Here is a 22,455-nt window from a genome sequence, read left to right on the forward strand (position 1 = left end):
TTACATGATTAAGTGATTATAAATAGACAGCACATTATAAATAAGAAAAGGGAAGACCTTACACACAAAGCACTTAACGCATTATGAATGTTCAGAACATTTTGCATCCATCAAGTCTTTATGGGCACTTGTAATACCTTATAGCATTATTTTAAAAAGATTTTGTAGTTTAAAGGATTAAAGGGTTAAAGGTTATGATTTGAAGCTTCAGTGTCTCACTCTGTCTGGGTCAGAACTGCTCTTTAAGGATAAATCCTGCATGAGTTCACATGCCAGCGTTTCTCCAGGATCGCTCTGATGTGCTGCACTCATCTGTAATATTAATCTGTTTCAGAAGTGTCAAATTATTGGCATACATCAAGCAGAGAAAACATCTAAGGAGATTGCTGAAACTAGTAGAATCAGATTAAGAACTGGCCAATGCCTTATTAAGTGAAAGGACAGTGGGAAAACATCATCTTCAAAGAAGGAATGTGGTCGGAATGAAATCTTGAATGATCGTCCTCGGCAATCACTTAAACGTGTTGTGAAATCAAATCATAGAAAAACAACAGTAGAACTCAGAGATATATTTAATAGTGAAAGTAGGAGCATTTACACACGCACAATGCGAAGTGAACTCAAGGGATTGGGGCTAAACAGCTGTGTAGCCTTAAGAAAACCACTTGTCAGTGAGGCTAACCTGCAAAAATGGCTTCAGTTTGCTAGGGAGCATAAATATTAGACTCTGGAGCAATGGAAGAAGGTCATTTGGTCTGATGAGTCCAGATTTACCCTGTTCCAGAGTGATGGTTGCATCAGGATAAGAAGAGAGGCGGCTGAAATGATGCATCCATCATGCCTAGTGACTAACGTACAAGCCTGTGGGGGCAGTGCTATGATCTGCGGTTGCTGCAATTGGTCAGGTCTAGGTTCAACAACGTTATGTTCCCAAAGAATGAGGTCAGCTGACTATCTGAATATACTGAATGACCAGGTTATTCCATCAATGGACTTTTTTCTTCCCTGATGGCATGGGCATATTCCAAGATGACAATGCCAGGATTCATCAGGCTCAAATTGTGAAAGACTGGTTCACCAGCATGAGACATCATTTTCACACATGGATTGGCCACCACAGAGTCCAGACCTGAACCCCATTGAGAATTTTTGGGATGTGCTGGAGAAGACTTTGCACAGTGGTCCAAATCTCCCATCATCAATACAAGATCTTTGAGAAAAATTGATGCAACTCTGGACAGAAATAAATGTTGTGACTTGCTTGTGGAAATGATGTCACAGCGAACGCATGCCGTAATCAAAGCTAAAGGTCGCCCAATGAAATATTAGAGTGTGTGACCTTTTTTTTGGTCAGGCAGTGTATTTTCTCAATGATTCTTGAAACTTGGTGCTCAAACAACCAGAGCTGAAATCTAAATGTCTTTATATGCCTCATGTCAGCCACAATTCCAGGGTGTTTATACTCTAATAGAAACACCTAGTATGTCCACAGTTAGAAAGTACAGCCTATCTGTTGCCATGAATATTTTGTGTTAGAGATCCACTATTTTATCACTGGTCAGTTTCTGACCACATGACCCAGGCACCTTGGACTAAATATGGGGAGATTAAAATAAAGCACAAACAGAACGTCATATTTTATTTCTGAGTGTTTCAGGTCTGTGATCTATTAGTGTTGCATCAGTGGGTTCAGATTCATATTTTAGATGACAATAGAATTCCATATTTGTCTAGTTGACTGTATTTTTATTCATAGTACGATAGTTATTGGTACAGACCAGTCACTAAGGGTAGTCAACATTTCATGCATACTATAAATATACAAGAGGTTGGTTTACCTGTTACTTGGAGTTGGACCTCTATAAGATGATGAATGCTGATGCAACACCTGTACTGTCCCCCGTCCTCTTTAGTCAGACCAGATATGAACAGAGAGAAATTTCCTGGAGCAGTAACCAGCTGAATTCTATCAGTGTAACAGTTTGTCTGGTCAGTTGACTAGATGACTTTAAATTCTTTATAAAAAAAACCCCTCCATCTGACAGTCTTTGGCTCGGCCAGCAGTTCAGTTTAAGATCTTCATCAGTTTTATTAAAATATGAATGGATTATAAAAATCTTGTATTTGTATTTGCACATACTCATTCAAGGTTACCGAGCACTAAATTATCCACTAGGTGGTGCTACTGAGAAAGAAATACAGTAGGGATACTGTGACGGTGGCATTTTGCATCAGTAACAATGTGTATCCTTGTTAAACCTTCGCTGATTTATTACTTTTGTTTTTTAATGCCTTATCTTATTTTCACAAAACAGATTAAATGTATTACTGCACAAAATCACACCCCCAATGAGCATTCATCTTTGACTTTTTGATATGAAGCATTATCTAGTGCTCGAGTCACCTGTTCTTGCGCTGCTCTGTCACTGGGTTTTAACATTTTTCCACGACCACAGGATGTGTCTTTCCACATGGTTGTTTAACAAATGAGAAGCTACTCACTGTCACGGAACGCTCGCCTCCCGCCAGGCATGCGGTTTGGCCAGCCACGTGCAGAGGGAAGACTTTCATTTGTGGCCACAATTAAAAGGATTTTTATGGTAGGCTCCACTGTAAGCCTCATTGTCAAGCATCCCAATAATAAGAGTTTTAGGGAGCAGTCCGAGGAAGAGGTTTTCTTGGGTGCACACACGACCCCCGGATGGTAAACTGAAGGTTTTCATACAAACTCTGTCGATGGCGGTGGCGCTTAAAAGAGCCAGTGCGTGACCTAATTTAACAGCTGGTGAAACAGACACTTTTTTTCACAAACAGAGAAGCCATGAGTATTTTTATAACGTAATCGTCGGCTCCTTCTTTCATTAGACAAAACTCATCTTTACTCCTCACCATTTTAATTTTCATATCAACGCCGTTCAGTAAAAGTTTATCCTGAAAAAATATGTCAGAATGAATGTGTCCGATCAAGTCAAAGGTTTTACTTTAGGCGCTGAAAGCGGCTCTGGTCCTTAGTCCAAATTTATGCCCTGTCGGGTCCGTAGCCTCCATATGTCCTTCTATGTCTCTGTAAAACAGCCCGGCAGAAAACTGTTTCCAGAGTGTCCCTGCTATAATTCAAAAGACATTCAATGACGGCTCTGTAGGGGTACGTGTTACTCGCTTGGTTGATGAAACGGTCACCCAACATAACATCCACTTGTGAAAACAGACGCTATAGGATAGTTTACCACGCCGACCTTAGCATCGTTAGCAATGTTACTCCCGTCGAGGTTCGTGATTTTACATCTTAGATGTAAAACGGTGTTATTCAAGCCCTGATAATCATCACCATTGACTGCCACATAAAATTCGATCGGAGAATTGTCGGTAATGGCTGAAAGCAGTGGGATGTCTACGTATGTGTACTTTTCGATACTTGTTTGGGTGTAAGGTAATGTGAAAATGTCTAGTTCCAACTTGGTGCAGACGGTCGACAGACTATGCAGGAAGGCCATAGCGTTAGAATGTGTTCTGTTTTCTTCGTTTGTTAGAGGAAGAGGATGAAGAAAGCTTGTTGCTTCTTCGTCTGTTCTTTTTCACGCAGACCTTACTCTTGGTGATCTTGTTTTTTATTTATTGATATCGCTTATGAGAGATTTGCTAACAGGTACGTAGTGTGGCTTGTCATACATTAAAGTGATTTTTTCATTGTTCTTCGCAGTTATATGTACACATCTCAGCAAAGGAACAAAACTGTCCCCTACTCTCTGATATTCTTTCATATCCGTGTATATGAACATGGTGTAAAACCCCGCGTGAATGTCGGCAGGGAATGGCGCTTCTGGCTCGTCACGTGTGAGAGGTTTATGATCCAGCCCCAGAATGTGTGAATGTGCGAATTTTGTGTTTCACGGGTTGTTAGATCAAGAGATAAACTTTTTATCTCCTTATTCATTTCCTTAACCAGATGTTCTATACTATTATAATACCCATGGTTCAGAAGACATGTAAATACCATGCCATTTTCTCCTTCTGCAGAGTGTTTAACAAAAAAGACACTTTCCATGTCCAGCTCCTTCAGCGAGTACCGTGTGTGGGTATTGTACCTCGGTGAGTGCGACCTCCCATCCACCAACTCTATAGGCTTCAGAAATTTGGTTGTGTAGCACGAAATCTTATTATCGGGGTAAATGTCTTTGGAGGCGTTGCTCAGTATAGTCACGTAGAATCCGCTCTCTTCCATGGTAATTGGATTATAATTTCATTTTGATTTAGCACCCCACCTTTTAACCTTTCACAATGTTAAGGACGTCCTCGGCCGGAATCCAGGAGTTAAATGTATTGGGCCACCCAACCCACCTGATCAAGCACATATTTTATCGGTTCCTAGTTTGTTCAGATATATTTTTTTCTATTTTAAAGGCTTTATCTTTTCCCACTAAAATATTTTGCAGCTCCTATTCATAAAAGGTCCCATCTACATTTTCCCCATCGAAATTCCGTAATTTGATATGGGAGGGTCTCTCCTTAGACATTCAAAAACGGTAAAATATTCAAATATTCATCCGTAAAGTTCCGCTCGTATCCTTTCTCACAATGTCTTTTTAATCGTGAAATTCTGACGGTATCGCCGACTCTAAACTTTAATCTTTTTGTCCCGTCCCGGTAGCAAAGCGATTGACGTTATGTTTTTTCATTAATGTTTTGAAGCTTTTATTAAAAATTATTTCCCTTCATCAGGCTGAAGTTTTTTAGGAACTCTGCCTTCTTTTAGAATCGATACAAAGGCTTTGGTAACCTCGGCACCTGTTTTGTTTTTCATCACGCGTACCCAAGCATACTTGGAAAGTATATCTATACACGTTAGCATAACTTTCATGTTCCCGTTATGTTGGTCATGTCCACCAAATTGGCCTGCCATTGTTCATCTATGTTTTTTACAATGACTCTGTTTCTTTTAAATTTTATACAGATTGGTTTATGTAGTGTGTATGCATCCTGAGCTGCTAACCAGTTTTTTATTTCCTTATCACCAACCCGTTTACCGCTTTCATCCACCACGGACCTTTGCAGACTCTCGACCCCTCCATAGGATCCCGGGTTTGAAGGAGTGTAGTAAATATTTTTCAGCAGATGTTTATAATATATAATAATAACCATTAAAGTATGTCATATGTAATAATTATGTCATACATTATAATAATAGTTAAGCATGTCATATATAATAATAACCATTTGAGATTTACATGTGCAGCCATGTTTAATACTGAAGGCCTTTATCATGTGTGTTTCTGCAGGCTGCATGTTGGTAGAGAAAAAGAAGACAGACTACATCACTGCATACACAGGAGACTCAGTACTGCTGCCCTGCTCCTGTACTGACGGACACACCAAACCTGAGAGTTTCACCTGGAAGAAACACAACACAAACAGAAACTCATGGGATGTGATCTCCAATGAGAGTGAACAGTACAGAAACAGAGTTCAGCTGGGTACTGCTCACTCTCCAGGAAATCTCTCTCTACACATATCACACCTGACTGAGGAGGACGAGGGAGTCTACAGGTGTTATTTTAACCAGTGGAAATATAAAAACATCAAACTCACCATTAAAGGTAAAACACTGTTTTTATCCAAATCCAACTGTAATAATGGTTGTATGAATAAATGTATCTCAATAAATCCAGCTCTAGGGTTTTCTTAGATATACACTAGCAAAGTCTTGGTTGTCTGAGTTACTTGTAGACTTATTGCTAAGTCATGTTTGGTGTTACCAAATGGTAAAAATATCTTGTCCTGTGTAAGTAAGAGTTTCATTACTTTAACACACTTACTCTGTAAATTGTCGCCTAGGCAGGTTTCAGCTCATCATTCTGAAAACTGCACAGTGTGCAGATCATTAATGTAGGTGGACCAGCTGGATCAAAATCACTAATGTGTTCTTATTTTAGATTTTTGATTTGAAAAGTAGGTAATGCTCTGCTATGACAAGTTGCAAATAGACATACACAAAAGTTTGACAGTCAACTCTGATGTCAAGTTGATATATGAAGTGACATATTTAGAGTTTTTGTTAATGTAATTATTTACCCCATCGTACTTACCTACAACCAAGGACAGAGGTGAAGACAAAGGTTTAATGCACATAAAACTTAAAAAAATGATCTGCTTTCAAATTAAGCCTGTAAATACAATTTATATTATGAAGAGCATCCTCTTATGCAAAGCCTAGCATGTGTTATGTTCAAATGTGTAACTAGGTTCCTTAGTTCTAATATATCCTGCTTTCTCACAGCTTTTCCATTCAGTCAGCCTAACTTTGGGTTTAACCTACTAAATGTGTGGTGCAGAGACTGGATACTTTATGTAACCCACCTTTTCTGTCTACATTGCGTTCTGGCAGTGTTAAGATCATGAGGCAAGAGGCAGTATTGGATCTTTTACTGTGATGACACATAAACATGTATCAATCAACTGTGTGTGTGACAGGCTTAACCCCCCCCCCCCAGTTCTGTTGATAAAAACCTTTTTTTTAAATTTGGAACTCCAAGTTGCAATATTGTATTTTATTGTAGGCGACTATTGTATTGTATTGTAATTGTTAACTTAGCACAACATTGTCCCATAACTAACATAAGTAGCCTAATGTAAAAATTAGATGGGTGATCATGAATGATCAAACATTAGAAACAGAATATTAAAATATTCAAAACAACAAGCTGATTACAATAAACATTTAGACTTAACTGATGCTTCCATCCAAAGCAACTTACAACTATAACCAAATACAACTTGAATAATTGAGTGCCTGGAGCCCAACAGTGGCAGGGTTTGAACCAACAACTTTCCAATTACATGTCAAGTACCTTAACCACCTAGCTTATGTTACCTCCAAAATTACACAATATCAAGACCACCCACAATCACCGGATTTTGCTCCACTCAGGCAAAAAAGGAGTGATGTGGCAGTTAGATGTGACAGACGCTTAAGTCTTCAAAAATATGAGAATGGTGTAACGTTGAGCAGTAAGGAGGCGGACGCATGTGCTGAGAGGAGCGAGATTTAATAGGGGAAAATCCAAAATCAGGGTCATTAAAGCAGTCCAGGGTCACAGAGCCGACATGGAGAGTACTGGGAAACATTACAAAACAAAAACACACAAAGGCTAACTAGGGAAGCAGGCTAGTAACTAAAGCTAGGAAACACAAAGGACTAGGAAACACAAAGACACAGAGTACAAAGAAACAAGGATCAAACATTCAAACATTAATTCAAAACGAAACAAACAGTCAAACCTCTGAACAAACAAACAATAAACAACAACGACCAAGGCACACAGCAGGGTTTAAATACATGAACTTAGAAATGAGGGACAGGTGTACGCAATCACTGTGAGGACAAAATGAAACTATGGAACGGAACAAAACAGAAGACATGGAAAACACGGAACATGGAGGGGACTGATCGTGACAAATGGGAATCTAATTGGAATGGGAATCTAACTGGATCATCTCTATAAGTTTCCATTTCTGTTAAAATTGTTCCTACTCAGACCTTTGCCTGTATAGACACAACACCAAACCCCTCACTAAACACAGACAAACTCAGGGAGGCGAGGTGGAAAACTGAACAAAGACGAGCACTTCAATAATGTGATCAGTATCATGTTGGATGTGGTAATTGATCACTGGCTTGATATAAAGAATTCTAGTGCTTCCACACTGACGCTCTATCACAGAGTTATACATATATTGTCTGATCTTTCTTTGACTGGTAGACTGGTGTGGCATTAGAGATCAATCACCATTTTATTAGTAACAAAATAAAACACTCTATTTAAGGACCAGGCCAGAACACTTTCAACACAGTGTCATTGTCAAAGCGTTCATTTATAACAGAGTCATATGTTTTTTTTATTTCAGCCTCCCAAGCCAGTGTCAAGAACAGGAAGGTACTACATGGTTTGAGGTGTTCACATCTGTTCAGTTTTCGTAGTAACTCATGTACCGCAACCGCCCTCAGTCTGTGTTTGCAACTCCCTCATCACCAGTTTACTAGTGTTTCCTATGTCTCATCTTTGCTACACTATTTATTCTTTCTGGTTCCATTAATTCCCTGTCAAGTATTATCACTGTTCTATCGCATGTACTGAGCAATTCCCTGGTGTGTTTATATCTGGCTATTACCCTGCCTGTTTCACTTTACAATTGTTGCTTAATCCGCTACAAATAAAACTCGGCTGTCCGCAAGCATCTGGCCTGTTCTAAGATGTCACACCTCACTTGGTAAGCAACATCTGATCATTAATGTTATATGCTGGACATGCCTGAAATACACTGAGCTACAAAGTCAGCAGTTATAAAGTTATATGATATTTCAACCAGTTCTGCCTCCACGGTCTGACGCCGTGACGGTATTGGTCATCAGCCCTGATTTTCCTCTGGGGGTATTGGGGTGGTTATAGTGGCAGTACTCATTCTCAGCCGACTCTGTCTCCTGGGGGGGTCTAGTTATGTTATTTTAACTGCAAACATATTTAAAACTTATGTAAAAAAACAAAAAAAACAAAAACAAAAACAACCTATAGTCCTTGAATGAAGTGTTATGTCAACTAACCAACTGACAGTATTGTGTTATAAAGAGACTGCATGACAGCTGTCTGACAGAATCAGCCTTTATTAATGTGTATTTAGTGTCACGGAACGCTCGCCCCTCGCGAGGCACGTGGTTTGGCCAGCCACGTGCAGTGGGAGGACTTTCATTTGTGGCCACGCCTACACACACCTGTACTTCGCTCCGTCTGTGTGTATTCAAACTCACGTCAGGGTGTGCGGCGTTGTTGATCGTTGTCTATGTAACGTGTTAATGTTTCTTCGTCATTGTGAAAGCGTATGCGTGTTCATCGTGTTTGTTTAAATGTCACTCGTTTCATGTTCATGTTATCGTTTGTAATACGTGTGAGTGCCGCTGTCATTTAAGTAATAAATGTTCGTATAACTATCATTGTTATAAGGATAGTCAATGTAATTAGAACAATGCTAAAAATCATATAATATTAAAGTAAATATTTATTACTCTAACAAGCAAATGTGGTGGAGTCTGACAGAAGGGTGTGTTTCTACAGGTTGAGTATTGGAACACAACAGGGAGACAAAACACATCACTGCACACACAGGAGACTCAGTACTGCTACCCTAGAGCTGCACAGACCTACACGCCAAACCTGCAAATTTCACCTGGAAGAAATGCAACCCAAACAGTAAAACATGGGAAGTGATCTCTAGTGAGAGTGAACAGTACAGAAACAGAGTTCAGCTGGGTATTGTTCACTCTCCAGGAAATCTCTCTCTACTCATATCACACCTGACTGAGGAAGATGAGGGAGATTATGATTGTATGCATAAGGAATATGAACAACTATACATCAGACTTACTTTTAAAGGTAAGTCATTTAGATCTGTATTCTTAGTGCATTGATAATCTCATAAATAAACTTTAGCAAATTAGTGTTACATTATACCTGTAGCAACTGTTACACCTATAGAGCACTCTTAGACTATCAAAGGCTATTATACTGGAGATAGGATGAATGCTACAAATCACTGGAGTAGTGTTTTCTCACTGATGTGACTTGTTAGGTGTTTGTTTGCAAAAGCACAGCTAAAACAAGTCCAGGGTAAATATACATTTCATCCATTTTTATAGGGGTGTATTTGTGGTTAAAGTGGTCTTGTACTTTAAAAATACTTGACTGGGATTTAAATTATGACTTAATCTTCTGGAAACAATCCATAATGTCACTGACCCTCATTTTGTCTTTCATGTTATTTCTAAAGTGCATAGTTGGACTATGACAGTATCAATAAACTGCCAGTGTAAAATTGTTTCCCAGCCACACTACATCTTATACACCCAAAGTGACAGAAATGTCCTGTTTTTGATTCATTGCTTAGTTCAGTTGTCCAAATAACTATTTTATCTATTTTACCTCATAATGACATTTTTCTTAAAGAGTCATGCGTCCTAACTACGACCATCCACAAACAGTAAGTAGGAACTGTGTGAACTGAAACCTCAAACTACTGTGGTTGGGGAAATTCTGTTTTGCACTGGCACTTTGATATTGTCATAGTCAGGACATGTCAAAATGTATGAAAGATACAAATTTGATGTAAAATGTATTACTTCACAAAATGACAGAAATGCACTGTTTTTGACTTAGCATCTTGTACTAGATGTGCTCCCCATTGTCCAAATACATATGTTTTACCTCAAAATTGTATTTTTTATTAACTTTCATAAGTCCAAAGTGATGTGTCCTAAGAAAGTACCAGCATCAAACTATTTCTCAGTCACACTAGTATGACCAAAGGCTATACCCAAAATGACAGAAGTGATCTGTTTTTGACTCATCTCACCCAGTATTAGATGTTTCACCTGAAAATGACATTTTTCTTCATGTGTCCTGACTATGACACTGTCAATAAAGTGACAGTGCAAAACTGTATTTCCCAACCACAGAAGTCCAATTACAGGCTATATACCCAAATTGACAGCTTTTTGGTCAACATACAAAACAAATTTAAAATATATATTTTAAATACTTTTAATACTTCATTGGGAATTTTATTTTGACATAATTTGATTTGTTTTGTGGCCGTATCACGATGCTCAAGAGGGATAATTCCATTGCATTAGTGTTGACTCTAATATAACATCATTACTTGGAAAGTCAACACTTTATTATAATTAGATTTAAACAACTTTTGCACTGATGAGCTTGTTCACCTGCCCCCCAGTCAGGCGCAATCTCATGTCTACTAGTGTCACGAATGTAAACCACCCTGAATGTTCCTATACACATTTATAATGGGTCAGTACTGTAGCCAAACTTGCAAACACAAGTAGTACTAAAGCAGTACACCATCTTATGCTAACAAAAACATCTCCCTCTCCAGGAATCTCAACAACAGAATTTACATCAAGATTTGATGGCAAAACAAGTGCAAAGGCTCCAGCTGACGCTTCCACTACTGGCAGTGCAAAGACTCTGACTGACGGTAACATGCATTTACAGCATATCAACAAGGTCTCCTAATATATTAAAAAGCAATTAAAATGCATGTTGTGTAAAAACACAAATACACATAACATTTGCCTTCAGATGTGGAAAACCCTGCTGGTGATCTATTATATATCCTCATGACTACTGCTGTGGGAGTTGTCCTCCTTCTGGAGATAGAAAGAAGGACACACACGCACACGCGCGCACACGCACGCGCACGCGCACACACACACGCGCACACACACACGCGCACGCACACACGCGCACACACACACGCGCACGCGCGCACGCGCACGCACACACGCGCACGCGCGCACGCGCACGCACACACGCGCACGCACACACGCGCACACACACGCGCACACACACACGCGCACACACACACGCGCACACACACACGCGCGCACACACACGCGCGCACACACACGCGCGCACACACGCGCACGCACACACGCGCACACACACACGCGCACACACACACGCGCACACACACACGCGCACACACACACGCGCACACACACACGCGCACACACACACGCGCACACACACACGCGCGCACACACACACGCGCGCACACACACACACGCGCACACACACACACGCGCACACACACGCGCACACACACGCGCACACACACGCGCACACACACGCGCACACACACGCGCACACACACGCGCACACACACGCGCACACACACGCGCACACACACACACGCATGCATACAAGTTGTGGGTCACACTGTCTTGTTTTCTAATGTAGTCCAGAGACATGGACAAACGAGGCTAAGAAAGTGGCAAACAGAAGAGAAGAGAGAGCAGGAGACACGTGAATGCTCACATACCATCCACTGTAACATAAGAAAAACAACCTCCACATCATTACTGACACATGTCCTTCAAGGTCAAATCTTCCATTGTGTGTGTGTGTGTGTGTGTGTGTGTTTGCATGCTTACAGACTCTGGAGACATAAAGCAGACAGCATTCTGTAGTGACAGTGCATAATAGTTCAAAGTATATTTACCAATAAAACAAATTTGATACAATGAATAAAATATTAAGTACACAGGACATCATAAGATAATGCAAACATAAAATATATCAAGCCATGAAAAAGTAATGCAAACATTTGTATGTGCACAAGCTTTGAGGTGATTAACTATATAAACTGCATTTAAAAACTAAACTTGGAGGAGTTTGAGAATAAGAGTGAGGGGATAATATGTCTGTTTTTTTCTCTCCTTTACATCAGACTCCACCCCCTTTGCTTTGTAATGAGCATGTGTGTCTCCTATATGGTTTCACAGATGCAGCATCATGGTCAGTGTGGGTTGTGGGATACATCACAAAGGAAGAAACAACCAGAGTCCTCACAGGTCAAAGGACATGATGGCACTGTGTGTGGTTTTGTATGTCTCCGTAAAGCTGGTGATGTGAACTTGAAAAGAAACATAAGAGCTCTGGCCAAGTTAATTTGTTCCCAGTTCCTCTCTGCTGGGTGGACATTAGGGTCTGGAGTACTGAAGTAATGCTGTGAGTTCTGGAGTCAGTGTGTGTCCACAGTGGTAGTGGAGATCTGGGTGTAGAGTTGTCAGTGTGTGCTGGGAAGTCAGTGGTGTTTCCATAGAGACAAGGATGCTCAGTTTGTGTTTTCTCTTTACTGTACTTCCTCTCACTAAAGGTGAGTGACATGAAACTGTACATATATGTGATAATCTAAAAATGTTATTAAAGTGAGTTGAATCATTCAAGATTTATTTGGCTGAATTAGAATCATAACCTGGTTGGTCTTAGAATGAAAAATATGATTTAAAGGTCCAGAATGCAAACAGACTATATCTTTGCATGAAGTAAAGTTTATTAATCAAAAATAAATCAAAAAGTCAAAAGATGTTATTTCAGAAAATGAAAAGATAGGTTGGGGAAAATGAACGGAAAAAAGAAATACAAAATAAATTGGTAAAAAGAGCTGGGAAAAGTTAAAGAGTAGGGCTAATTCTGTTGGAGCGCTTGGCACAGGACAAGGTGCTTTTTATAGCCTGCCATGCTCGTCTGAAGAAGATGCGTACTCTCTTCAACCTCTTGCATTCTGAGCCTTTATATTTGAAATAAAAGTATAATTTTTAAACTGGTGTCCATGGAGTGGATGTATGTAAACTCTGATTATTGATGTGGTGCTTTGATGCTACTCACCAGCTGGGGTGTTCTCCACTTTGACTGCCTCTGTAATAGATTCCCCTACTCCACTCAGATCCTCTCTTACATCTACAGATGTTTATTTTTCCCAAAAATCAATACAAGTGCAATTACATAATAAAGTACAGGCACATATTTAATGTGAACAAACATCATGTCCTACTGTGTGTTCTTAATGGAAAGCTAGATTTATGCAAGAAAGTACATCTGCACCTTCTACATGGGCGCTGTGGTCCAAAGAGCAAATCTCTCCCATTGATTCTGTGATCATAAAGTGTTCAGCAGTTCTGCTCCGGATGGCACAAACCTCCTTACAGTCCTCCTGTTTCTTGGGTGAGAAATGAGAAATAATCAGTGATGAATTGTAAAGGAAATGAATCATCCATTGACCACACCTCGGCAGTGGAAACTCCACTAATGCACAGCATATTTTGGACTGCCATGTGTACAAGTCAGGAAAGTGTGAAGGCTAAATAAATAAAACTAGATACAGTCTATATAAATCATTAAAATTATAGTATAAAATGATGTAGACACTTACACTTTCTCCCAGACTGGCCGAGTAATGCTGCTTAAACCCAGCAATAGTAGCAGTGTCTCTGACTCTTGTGTCTTCTGATAATGATATTAGTAATGAAGTTGTCCCTTGGCATCTAGAAAGGGCAGAAGAAAGCTCTATTGTACTGAACAATAATAAAGCTGTTTCATTTCTTTTAAAAAGTCATAACAGTTTGCTTATGTTTTTGGACAACTTAAAAAAACACCCTTTAATTTTTAAGAATTAAAGATTTATTCCTAACAAGTAATTGAATATGAAATGAAAATTGTGTTGCAATCAAAGCCTAATTTTCTACAAAACAAGGCTTATTTTACATGCTGCATTTGTACCCCAGTTTCATATCTCTATATGGAAAGGAGCAATCAACGCCTGTAGACTTTATTGTTTTATATAGTTATTATGTAACAGAACAAATGGCCACCCGTAGCTCAATTTCTTCTACAAATGTTAATAAATGTGAATCAAAATTTGGCTGTTGTCCGAAAGTGCATAATGGCCACACTAGTGGTCTTACAGAGGCTTTCCCTTGTCTCAGTCAACGCATTTCATCTAATGAAGGTCGGTTACCCGAATATTTTCAGCTACGTCCCCTTTTATTTATCAAGGTTTCCTTTTGTTAGTTCATTCTCTATTCAATTATTCCGCATTTTAAAATATTTGTGCGGTCCGTTAAATTAAACAGCTGAGACGGCCCGAGTGCCGCAGGTCCCACAAACTCCCTTGACGTAGACAGACGTTTATTAGACGAACACGAATAACGAACACAGTGGCGCTCACACGAAACAAGCAAGATGAACATGAGCAACGTTGAACACAGCTTACAAACATAAAGTGCACCACGTACGTAACCATTAGCGAACACAGACCGACAGAGATACACACATCAACCGGGGTTTAAACACACACAGACATTAGGAGAATAACCCGGTGCAGGTGTGTGTGACTACACAGTCGTGGTTTCACACAAGACCTTGAACTCCCATTGCAGGCGGCGGGCGGTACCACGTGACTAGTGGGGAGCGGAGCTCACTATCAGCCCACTAATTAGTTCTCCGTTCAGTCAAAAGTTCTCCATCATTAAAATGTATGTTCTCATTTTAAATTCGCATATTGGCTACTTGTTTATAATACGATTCCCTTATCAAATATTTAGTATCTAATTTGGGAAAAAAAACTGCCTTTGTAGATAAAACTAAATTCTACTTACGTTTTGTTTTCGTTTCTCAGTATCTCTTATGCTTGAAGAATTGTTTGTAGTCTCTGTTGATGTTTTGTCTAAAATGATCGTCATCGGCAAATCCACTCAATAAACTGATCTGGGGTCAGAAATAGAATGACACACATTATGACATAATGGAGCACTAAATTCTGTTCAGTGGCTGTTTAGAACAATGACAGAAGTGCAGCTGAAATGACATTATAGTCTAATTTTATAAATCACATTTTAAAATCATTTCCCCCTCTTTATGCTATCATTTTGTTATCAGGCTCAGATTAAAAAATCTAAATAAAGTAAATATAACCTATACATGTAAACTATATATTAATTAATTAGTAATCATTCCACATAGGTACAATTCACTCACTCTGTATTCGTTATAATCCAAAGCAATTTGAACACTCATTAAGGATCAAAATGCAACCTAAACAACAACAATAATAATAAATTCTTAAGAAATTATACAATAATTTCTGTAAAGCAGTTCAAGAACGTATCTGTAACACGAGATCGAACCCAGATCAGGTAAGTGATGACACTACTAGCCTACTGGGTGAACAACCATGCTCTAACAAGGGTGGGTCCCTGTGCAGAACAGTTAGATCTTGGATCACGTTTAAAAAAAGGAAAAAAAAACTAAACACCACGTCGAGTATGGAAAAAGGGAGAACAAAGGATGTGGTGGGAAGAAATGGCAATCCCACTGCACTGAGGAAAACCAAACTAAAACTTCCCAAACAAAACCAGAAAACGGAGGAACTTGAATGGCTAAGTGAAGCCTTGGGAGAGAAACAGACTCAATAGGGAAGGGGACATGTGAAAACCCAAACACCCTCACAGACAAGCAGTGAGGTGTAGCACGAGGGCTCACAGACCTCAATACCTGAAGTTACTGGCTAAGAGCTTAGCTCGAAACTTTAGCAAAGACCAAGCACTGAGTCATTGGGTCACTGGGCTTTTATAAGGTCTAACCCAGCTGTTGGGTGTTAAGCCTGATTAGTAGTCTGGTTGACTTAAGGCCTCCCTTTGGTGGCCGGAGGGGGCCTTGGCCTGGTGCCAACCCTTACAGTATCCTATATGAAGTGACCTGCATTAAGAAATTAATTGTTGATGTCACTTACTATTATTATTGGTAGTAGTAGTAGTAGTAGTAGTAGTAGTAGTATTTAGTAGGGAATCATTTTATGGTGTTGATTGGAGAATACTATTAAATACATTAATCTTACCATCAGTAGTAGTTGATGAAATTAATAACTTATAACCATCTGGAGATGTCATTGTTGTAGTAGGTTTAGTTGAAGCTGTTGGACTTGATGTGTCAGTGTCCACTGGAGTAAGATTTACAGGTTTATATGGAGCCTCTGCAAGAATAGAAAAGTGTGGTCAGTTATAAGTAAACTCTGTTTCTGTACTGTTCACTCTCACTGGAGATCACTTCCCATGTGTTTCTTTTTGTGTTGTATTTATATCAGGTGAAGCTCTCAGGTCTGGTGTGTATATCAGTGCAGGAACAGGGCAGCAGTACTGAGTCTCCTGCATAAACAGTGATCTCTGTGATTATGTGATGTTCCAGTGTACAGCCTTCAGCTACACCAGTTGAAGTCCCTCACTATCAATTTCTTCAGCACATGTGTATTTCAAATGATAAATTCAACATTGATTTTCTTTTTGACATGGCATAACTATCTCAAGCACACAGTGAATTGCTGTAAGCAGATTATTATTTGTAGAAAGCCTAATTATCTTTTACATACTTGTAAGTTACACTATACTATTACTTCCTTTAACTAGTAGAGGGATTGTTGAGAGTAAGATTTACTTCATCACAATATAACAATTGCTTACTTTGCTCTATAATACTCTAGCCTCAGTGTTGAAGCTGATATACATGAGATTTAACTACACCACAATATTACATTGATTTCAAGATTTATGACTGATGGCAGTCTAAAAAGCAAATCGTAATTGTTCAAATTCTACCTGGTCCCAACCCTTACAGTACTCCCGCCAGAAGGGGCGGCTCCTGACGTTCCAAGGCCAGCCACACGATCCCACCGAAAGCCTGAATGAGTTCACAGTCCAGGATGTGATAGGAGGGGACCCAGGGCCGCTCCTCAGGCCCGTATCCCTCCCAGTCCACCAAATACTGGACTCCACCATGAACTGGCTGGACGTCCAAGAGACGCTTGACCATGTGCACCGGTGCACCGTCCACCATATGCGGACCCGGCGGGTCGGAGGGGCCCACCGAACACAATACAGGCCTAAGGTGAGATACGTGGAAAGTGGGGTGGACATGCAACGATGGGGCAAGGGCAAGGCGATAGGAAACAGGGTTTACGCGGCGAAGAACCTTGAATGGCCCGATGTAGCGAGGGGCGAGTTTGCAGGTATAACCACGCAAAGGCAGGTCCTTGGCCGATAGCCAAACCCGCTGTCCCAGCTGATAAGTTGGCATAATGTTTTTGAGCAGCCGTAGCAGATAAGAGAGCCCTGCATGCCCTCTGCCAGGCCAAGCGGTAGCGCCTGACCGTCTGCTCAGCAGACCGGACACCCACATCAGCCTCCTGGTCGGCAAACAAGGGCAGAGCATAACCGTACTGGCACTCGAATGGTGACATGCCTAAGGAGGAGTGCCACAGGGTGCTGTGGGTGAACTCTGCCCAAAATAGGTGCTCAGACCAAGAGGATGTGCAGGAAGAGGCCAGACAGCGTAGGGAGTGCTCAAGGTCCTGGTTAACTCTCTCGGTCTGGCTGTTGGATTGGGAATGGAAGCCAGAGGACAAGCTGGCACTCTCACTGAGCATTACACTCCACATGCTTCTGGCTGAATTGTGCCTGGCACAGTGTAACCTCTCAGGTCTGGCATGCGGGTCAGTGCAGAAGCAGGGCAGCAGGACCGAGTCTCCTGTATAAGCAGTGACGTTCTCCATCTCCACGTTCCCTGCCAGACTGCAGACTGAACGACCACAGACACCCTCCATAAGCTCATGTAGACCCAACAGGAGGCCTTGCTAGTTTGGGGTAGGTTTTGCTGATTTCGATTTCAGATAAAAAAGCTAAAAGCTAAATGACACCACCCAAATGCTTTGACCCAGATGCTTCATCTGGAGTGTTTTTCTGCAGTGATCCCTACACTCTCAGAATGGAGAAGTGAGAAAAGATTGTTCAGAGAGAGTTTTATGTATTCTGTGTGTTAACAGCTGAAGTAAGTTCATAGCTGCAGTTTTATCTAAAATTAAAATTGTCATCTACTACCTCAGTGCTGACTGCTTGCAACCCTAATGGCATTCATTACAACATGGTGGTGCATTTGAGTAACATCTGGTTAAAGTATTGCTCTAAACATGGCTTAACACAGAAGGTCTGGAACAGTCAAAAGTTGTGGGTTCAGTCTAATGATGACATTATCACTGTGCTTGATAGAGATTTAACGGTGAGTACGGTGTCTTTATATTCTCTCCATTTAAGATAACACCTTTACACTCCCCCATCCCCTTCAGTCAGGTGTGATATGAGGAGAGAAAGATTTCCTGGTGAGTGAGCAGTATCCAGCTGAACTCTGTTTCTGTACTGTTCACTCTCACTGGAGATCATTTTCCATGTGTTTCTCTTAGTGTTGTGTTTCGCCCATGTGCTATCCAATGTGCAGCCTGCAGAAACGTGTGTGTTTTGTAAACGTCTGTGTGTGTGCGTTTGTGTGTGTGTTAACAGTTGTTAATGTGTTATTCCCACAAGATGATGTCACTTACTCCACTGTAGTACACAGTCAGAAAAGCAAACCAGCGTCCACGCCAATGGATAATGCAGATTATACAGAATATGCCAGCATCAAATTAAATTCAAATTAAGCACACACACACACACACACACACACACACACACACACACAAATGCAATCAAGCAAATGGAAAAAAAAAACAATCATACAAAAACATGGCTGGTAGCCAGTAAATAGCCAGTATTTTATTTGTTTCATCACTGTAAATGCCTCATTGGGGGTTAATCTGCTGAAAGGTGATTTGAATACTTCTGTGAATTGTTAGCTTTTCTGCATGTAATTTATTTAGTAGTAGTGCTTTTTGCTTTAATTAAATAAAAAATGATGTGTAAATTTTCACGGTACGGCTCCTCCTCCCAGACGTCTCTGTGTGTGTGTGTGTGTGTGTGTGTGTGTGTATGCATGTTTGTTCATATGGCCACGCCCTCCACGTGTTTCACACCTGCTTCTCATTTTGTGTCATTACTGTGCGTGTATATAAGTCTCCTGTTTAGTAGTGGATGTTGTCGATGATAGGCTAATACAATGTGCTATGTGGTCTGTTGTCTGGCGTTAATAAACGTAACTTTTGTCGGCTCGTTCGTGCGTCCTGTCTAGCCTCCATCGTTACATAAATGTGCATATCATTTTATGTCAAGTGCTTTATTGTTGACTGTAGCCATTACTTCACTGTGAGAATTTATTTCTGTTTTAAAAATAAAGAGCAAAAGCCAGATGAGTGTGGTTTCTATTTTTACCTGCTTAAAATGACACATTACACCTTTATAGAGGTGAAGCACTAAAATGAGTTTAGACTGTGTACTGAGTTACCAGTCTATAGGTACACCTGCCCCATAGCTATGACTGTAGAATTAGTTTAGGCTCTCTTTCTCTCTCCCTCCGTCAACTGGCCATTAGCGGCTGTAATTTAGAGCCCTCTGATTCGTGTTATCGGCGGGGCTGCCATTTCTCTCTCCGTTCGTCACCCCTCCATCCCTCTCTCCCTCTTTCCCCCTTATCCCTGCAGGCGAGAAGCAAAGTGAACCTCACAAAGACATCTAACAGGCTTCCAAAGAGGGCCTCTCATTGACTCCGAGTCACTCGATAATTAAACACACTCGGCTGTGCGTGCGTGTGCGTGCGTGTTTAAGGAATCCCACCCTCCTCTGCCTCTCCGATCCTGCTTAATTCAATAGAGGGCCAATTATCGACTGTACTGCCACTTTGAAATCCCTTTCAATTTATTTAAACTGTAAGTGTCTGAGGGTCAGGACCTCTGGTTTCATTCATACAGGAACACTTCACATATCACTCCAGTTAAAGCCAAGATCCAGATTCCCCCATCAGACCATGGCTCCAGTCACGTGACAGGACGTTAGTTTTATTTATTTGTGTATATAAGGGCACAGGGCAGACGTCGTGACAGAGTTATTCTATTAGCAGGTCATTTGCTGCAAATATTTCAACGGCGACTGGGAATTTATTGTTGGGCTTAGATCTTTGCTGAAGGACTCAAGAAAGCAAAAAAAAGAAAATCAGAATTTAGAAGACGAACAGCAGGCCTCCGCCCCTCGGCCCCGCCCATGGGCCCCGCCCCCTTGCATTACCTAATAAATGTGTACAGGTCCTTTTTCTCTGTTCTAAGGGTGGGCGGGGCCTCCCCTTGTGCCATGCTCCGACAACAACCAGCCATTGGCTCTCGGTCCCAGCCTGCTGCTGCATTAGACCTCTCCTTTCTAGAATGATCCAATCACACCTCGGCCTTCGGACCGACCGGCGCTGGTCGACCTAGCTGTCCGTGCATTTTGCGGGTATGCCGTTTCCAGTAGAATTGCGTGCGTACTCGCGTACGGACGAGGACGTGCGCTCTCACGCTTGCGAGAATCCCTTGCAAAAAGATCTCGGTCTGGGTCTGCACTCCGGCTGGACCCGCCGGGAACGTGACAAACAAGAAAGAGCCAGTGAGACAAGCGTGAGACCAGGATGAAACAACCAGGGCCAGACCTCTTCCCGTGGGCCACGAAGGTAAACAGGCCATTTTACACATCCACCCTCGATTATGGAAATGACAGCAGGCATGTGTGTGTGTGTGTGTGTGTGTGTGTGTGTGTGTGAAGAAGAGAGACAGAGACAAAGAGAGAGAGAGAGAGAGCGCCTCATCAGAGCGACAGCGTCAAGAGCCAATCACTGGGCCCACGCCGCACAGACGGACCCACCCCTCGCGCTCGGGGCACTCCCACGCGAGCACCCACTTTCCACCGCAGCCACCCAGCCGCGAAACGCTCCATGAGAAATCTCGATGGGTCGGGAACGGGAGCTCACTTACTTTCCGTATTCCTCGTTGTCCCGGTCGCAGCGCCTGTCCTTGTGCTTCTGCCAGTCCTTTCCATGACTGCAGGTGGTCAGCAGGATCACGTCGTCCCCATTGTGGACGTGGTGCAGAGCGTTCCGGGTCTCTGAGCCGATGCCGGTGAGGTAGAGCTTCCCCTTGAACACCAGCAGGTACCTCTGGGCGGGCGGCACATCGTTGGCCGTCAGTCAGCCCCTCCCGCCACCCTTCAGGGGGTGCTCCCTGGGGAACGTGGAAGCCGGGTCGAAAGTTCCCTGCGTCGGCGCTGGCCTTGGCCAGCATGGCGTGTCCGGTGTCGAAGCCCAGATCCTCGGCATAGTCAGGCCAGGTGCCTGAGTAGAGGTTGAAGACCAGGTGGTTGCGCCCCTCGTTCCAGAGCGGCAACGCCCGGATGCGGCCCCGGTCCTGGTCCAGCGTGTCTATGCTGAGCACGAAGAGGCAGGCCTCGGCCGGGTCGCGTGTGCGGTACCGCGACTCCTCAATGGCGGCCAGCACCTTGCGATAGCCCTCCGACGCGGCCTCGCCCCTCGCCGGCGGGTGCACGTAGACGCGGAAGGCGTGGCGGCAGCAGGAAAAGTCAAAGCAGGTCTCCATACGGCAGCGTCGGCTCTTGTACATGTTCCGGTGGACGTCGCGGCGCTCGCGGGGGGAGGTGTGTTGGTGCAAGAGGAGGGGACCATCCTCCTCATGCTCCGCCCCCTCCAGGTAGGACCGCAGCGGCGGGGGGGCCAGCAGCACCGGGCCCTGGGGGAGGCGGGTGTGGAGCTCGGCCACGCGCAGGGTCCAGGCGTAGGCTAGAAGCAACGCGCACGCCCCCGCCGACACCAGCAGGTAACGTTTCTTGGCCTGCATGTGGACAGCCGGCGCGACGGCGTGACACGGGGACGGCAGGCAGGGGTGACGCTCAGCCTGTAACTCCCATACCAGCGCTATAGCAGTGTCAGAGCACAGGCCACTGTGGACGGACACACACACACACACACACACACACACACTTTATGCTTAAACAAAAGAGAGTTGTTAACCACATTGGTGGTATTTATAGGTTCTCTGGTACAAGTACATCGATTTAGTTATAGGGATGTTAGAAATTCATGACATGGTAAAAATGTGTGTGTGTGTGTGTGTGTGTGCGTGCCTGCGCCGTTAGTAAAGAGCCACGGCACCGTTTCCACAGCAAGAACAGTTTATCACCCTCTTGAATAACTCGCATGTTTTTGAAAAAACATCCGAGCGAGGTGAAAATAAGTGCACGCGCGCGGAAACCGGTCCGCCGGCAGGCGCCGCTTACCTCGCCTGGGCACGTGTCCACGCGCGGGCAACTTTTCT

The 22,455-nt window shown here is 42.4% G+C and overlaps 1 pseudogene; it reads right to left on the bottom strand.

The window, feature by feature from the left end:
- Window positions 1-21,098: 21,098 nt before the first annotated feature.
- Window positions 21,099-21,978, bottom strand: LOC145643411 (exostosin-1 pseudogene; annotated as a pseudogene).
- Window positions 21,979-22,455: the final 477 nt, after the last annotated feature.

This window comes from Electrophorus electricus, chromosome 2 (genome assembly GCF_041902795.1).
Source record: "Electrophorus electricus isolate QZ-2024a chromosome 2, ASM4190279v1, whole genome shotgun sequence".
In the NCBI taxonomy this organism is placed as follows: Eukaryota; Metazoa; Chordata; class Actinopteri; order Gymnotiformes; family Gymnotidae; genus Electrophorus; species Electrophorus electricus.